Here is a 5109-nt window from a genome sequence, read left to right as displayed (position 1 = left end):
GCTACAAGCTATCTAAGGATGGTACTATAGAACGCCACCTCAAGGTAGGCCTAGTGGCGCCATCTCTTGGTCAGGCCGGAAAATTATCAATCCACCCTCGTAGAATTTGGGAATAATAAAATTGTCTAAGTTAAGGAAAAGTTTGTGCAATTAAAATTTCGAAATTGCATGGCTATAACCATTTAAGTGCGCTTAATTAAGAATTCCATGTTGAGGTATTGATTTTTGAACTTCGATGCTTTAAAACTTATAATTTTAATTTTGTCTGGTCTAAAATGCAAATTTTTCTAAATTAGGGGCTATTTGAATTCAACGCGAATTTTAAATATTTCTGCTTTCGAATCAAAGACCTTGACATTTAAACTACATCATAGAGAAATGTAACTGTCCCTTTTTGGAAACTTTGAAAGTAAACGAAATTTTCTAGACTAATAAATTATTCTAACCATAATCATAGAATTTTTAATTCGAATAATTATTAATCTGGAAAATGTTGTTTTTTCAGATATTTTAGCCCGAATTTATATTGGTCTCTAAAAGAAAATTTATCATCCTTTTAAAATGTTTTTTTTTAATGAAAATAATTTTAGTAGAAACGTTTTTAAATTTTAAGAGTCGAAGTTTTTATTACACCGAAAAAAATTAATTATTCAACTAAGAAAACTTCTTGTAATTTAGTCATTTAATTTATATGAAATAATTAAAATATCCGGAATATTTATAAATAACCACATATTTTGTATTAAATTTAAAAATCGCAAGAATTTAGCAACTCGCGCTGAATTTCACTCTCGTCGACACAAAAGCCAGATTAAAGATTAACACTGCAAATTATTGAAGAGGGAAAGTGAGAGCAAACTTCAATGGGATTATTGCGCAGGAAATATAAGTTTGTATTCGAGAAGGCAATCACGATAAAAATAACTTTACTGGCTGGAAGCATAAAAAACAATATAAATATTGAATCAACATTTAAAACAACTTTTAATTTCCGTATTCAATTAATTATTAATAGTCATAAATAAACATTTGTATTCTTATACTACTTTATTTTAAAATATAAAAAATTCGATGTTTTTTTAGCCGTAACAGATCAATTTAGCTAACAATAAGAATATGAAGTGCCCTTCCCATAATGACAGATATACATATATTCAAGTATGAATTGATCATATCTTGATTTATAAAACAATACTATTAATAAGAACAAGATGTGCACTCTATTTTTAGACGATGATCACCTCACTGAATTGATACGAGCACTGCGAACTTCGACCTTCGATTAAAAAATCGTAACTGTTCACAGCTCGCAACCATCAGGTTTTAGTATAGAGCCATTAATTTTAACTCTCTTAATAAATGTTTGATCGATTCTATATATTTAGCTAATAGAGTGTCTTCAACTTCGGAATTTGACATTTTCTTCCAATTTCAATCTCAGAAAACTATTCCTAAATCAGTTTTTGAATCTTTATCATAAATCGATTATCTAATCAATTTTATTATAATTATCGACATTAGTGTTTCAATTAATATTTTTTTAACTATTAGAATAAATTATAACTAAAAATTTGGAAATGTTGCCAAAGTAAGTCTAAAATTCTGAATTTTTAAAATAAAAATAAAGATATTTGTAGTGCTTAATTTTCATCCATCAATAGAAAATTACTTAAAATTTTCGAATTTTAAACTAAATCGTCCTAAGGAATTCAAATGTATTTTGACTAAAACTTTTAGTTTAACAAACAACGGTATGGTATCGTGGCTTTGTTTTGTATTATGTATATGTGTGTAAGTATGTAACTGCATTTTTACCTTATCTCTGCGTTACTACCGTAAGTACGAGAATAATGAGACTTGCGCATAGTGAATAATTGTGATTTCTTATAACACCTACTCTGGCAAACTTCAAAATTAATTTACCATTTTTAAATGTTTTATTAAATTTTTTAGACAATTTATTGAGTCCTCAGTAGAAAATTCAATTACTAAAATTATATAAACGACAAATTAAAAAGACCATTCACAAAATAAATAATTTTTTTTGTTTCCGTTATATTACATTTCGACCACAAATAATATTATGAGCAAAAAGCAGCTGTTATATTCTTTTTTTTTTTGCCGTGAGAGTTGAACATTGCAAAATACGTTTAACCCGTCTTGTTACTTTTTTACGCTTTTTTTATCCTTGAATGTATTCTAGAACTTTTGTTCTGACCCGGCTGAAAAACTCGTCAAACTGGTCGAAGTCACTCCATATGATGCGGCTTTTGAAAGTAATGGCAACAGGTTTATGTAGTTCTCTTAAAACTTAAATTCATTTGTTAAGATGTTATATCGAGAAATTTGAACTGGCCAAATCCGTTCAAAAGAAAGCCTATTGAAACCAAGAAAAAAGCCTGAGAAGTTCCTATTCTAACAATCTACGACTATTCACAGCCATAAATTTCTTTTCGCTTGTATAATGACTCATAAATATTACAATGTGTTCCTTCTGGATAAGAAAAGATTTATTTTCCGTAAGTTGGCCTTTTAAAAAGCTTTAAAAAACAATCATTTCTTGCTGTAAGCTTAAGTTTTATTTTTGGAATTTAAAACCGAAGTAAAGAATCAAAATCAATAAATCTAATTTAGTAGTCGATTTGAACTCCAAAGTTAAGGGAAAGTTCGTATACATGATGTTTTTTAGTTTAAAAGTAAAGTTTTATTGTTATTCAATCATATTCATTTTTTATTTTAAGAATTCAAGTGAATTCTCTTGCATTATTTCGAATCCACTGGATTCAGATTTGTAATCCATTGTCAGTTAAATTTATTTGGAACACGGTTGAATTTCCTTAGAATTTTAAACCCTTTCAGTTCAATTGAATTAACATCAATTCCGTTTAATTCACTTGACTTCAAATTTACTTTGAATCCAATAAAATTAACTGAAATTAACTTGAACACCAACCTGAATTCAGTAATATTTTGCAAGTAATTCAGTGGGATTGAGTTTAATTCTCTTGAATGCAGATAAATTTATATTCAATATTCAGGTCAAATAACTTAAATTTTATTTCCTATTTACTGAAAATTATATTGGCTTTTATGTCACTTACTGTTCAATTCTCTGAAATTCTTTTTTATTTTACTCGAAATCACTTGAATTCTGATTTATCTTAACTTCATTTAAATTCAATGGAATTCAGTTCAATTTACATTGTTTTATATTGAATTTACTGGAATTTACATTGAATTCTCATCGACCATCTAAAAATTTAATCAAATTTACTAAAATTCACTAGATTTAAAATGTTCCTTAAATCCAGTTCCATTCAGTGGGATTATTCTTAAATTCACTTAAATTTTGTTAAAAATATTTTAAAGTCAATTACATTTATTTAAAATTAGTTTAATTTTGCCCTGTTTAATACGATTATATTCACTTAAATTTAATTTAATTTATATTAGTTTTATCTTAAACCAAGTTAAATGTACTAGACTTTGATTACATTTATTGAAATTTAGTTATTTAACTGCAATTCAGCAAATTTGGTTTAAATTTAGATTTTTATTGAATTTACATTAAATTTCCTGAAATTCATTTAAATTCACCTTGAAATTGTTCATATTTTCCAATTAATACAGTGAAATTCAGTTCAATTCTTCGAATTCATTTTTAAACCCAGATATTTTTTTTTAATTTACTGGCAGTTTCTCTATAATTTACTGTCAAATTCTCTTTAATTTAGACTAAATGTAAATCCAGTTAAATTCACTTGAATTCCGATTTATTCTAAATCCATTTGAATCTACTAGAATTCGGTTAAATATTATTCATAAATTTACTTGAATTTATTCAGAAATCACTGAAATACAATTAAGTTTACTTTATTTAATTTTTAATTGCTCTTCTCTTCATTCAATTAAATTTACTGAAATTCGGTTAAATTCGCTTAGGTTCATATGTACTTTTCTAATCCAGTTCCATTCACTCGAGTTCTATTGGACTATTCTTAAATTCACCTGCATTTTTTTAGAAATAACTAAAAATCAAAAATATTTATATGAATTTAATTTGACCTAATTTATTAAAATTTTATTCACTTAAATTCATTTTAATTTACTTTAATTTAGTTTTATCTTAAACCCAGTTAAATTAACTAGAATTTGGTTAAATTTACTTCAAATCAGTTTTAAGTAACTGCAATTAATGCCTTTAATTCCTCCTTCACTTTCTGGGCAGGTATTCAATTCATTCCAAGATAAATTAAACTAAATTCACTTTAGTTCAATTTTATATTTCATAAATTATAAATTTACATTTAATTCAGTTTCATTTACCTGAATTAAGTTAAATTCATATTAAATTCATTTAATTTTTCACGCCATACATTCAACGAAAATAAACCCCAATTACTTGACAAAGATACTATTATTCACACAATTCCTCAAAATAGTAGATCCTGATAACAGCATAAGCCTTTTGGTTGGAAATCCAGTTGGTCAAACGCTCCTTAATATTCACAAAAATCTTTCTAATTCATTATTATCTGGCAAGATCTGATTTTGATCAAAAGGACCCTAGGAGGAAATTCTAAAACAATCGATTACCTCTCTAATTAAGTAGGTATTCCAGAATTCATATCCATCCTCACAAAAGGGCGAAGCACCTCACAAACAGAAAGACAAAACTCGCCCAAATTGATGCTTTTTTCTACTGTCCTACATTTTTTTCCAGTTTTTATCATTCCCGGTCTGACTTTGGATTAAAACCGATTGTGACTGATGCTAACAGTCTGAATCTACTGCCGCCACGCTGTCGGCGAAAGTGGCATCCCCACCTAGCCACTACCACTTGTTCAGCCCTGGTAGTGTTCGATCAACACCCACACTTTGAAAAAAACGTTCTATGTGCAGGCGCGCTATCGATCCAGTGTGCACATACTACAATAAAGCACCTACACTATTGCCCACTATACAGCAGAGCTCTTGAAAGTCTGCACGAAGCTATCCCCCATTAATAAGGGATGATGTCATCTTCAGCTTCGAACAAGAAGAGACCTTGAAGGGCGGTATCTTCTCGTGGATGGCGTACTCAATGAATTTATTCTAGGAGGGGAAGAA

At 28.2% G+C, this 5109-nt stretch overlaps 1 protein-coding gene across 7 annotated transcripts in view; it reads right to left on the bottom strand.

The window, feature by feature from the left end:
- LOC117168704 overlaps nt 1–4770 on the bottom strand; it is a 44880-nt gene extending 40110 nt beyond the window's left edge. For 5 of the 7 annotated variants that reach the window (XM_033354396.1, XM_033354394.1, XM_033354400.1 and 2 more), the window contains exon 1: nt 4597–4769. The gene's annotated coding sequence lies outside the window, so the exon portion shown is untranslated. Of the gene's footprint in view, nt 1–4596 lie in introns of all 7 variants that reach the window. The other 2 variants (XM_033354395.1, XM_033354397.1) reach the window with 1 other exon arrangement.
- Between the last annotated feature and the right edge of the window lie 339 nt (nt 4771–5109).

The sequence above is a fragment of the Belonocnema kinseyi genome, chromosome 3 (assembly GCF_010883055.1).
Source record: "Belonocnema kinseyi isolate 2016_QV_RU_SX_M_011 chromosome 3, B_treatae_v1, whole genome shotgun sequence".
In the NCBI taxonomy this organism is placed as follows: Eukaryota; Metazoa; Arthropoda; class Insecta; order Hymenoptera; family Cynipidae; genus Belonocnema; species Belonocnema kinseyi.
Note: the sequence above shows the minus strand (reverse complement) of the source record. Positions and strands in the feature narration are given on the sequence as shown.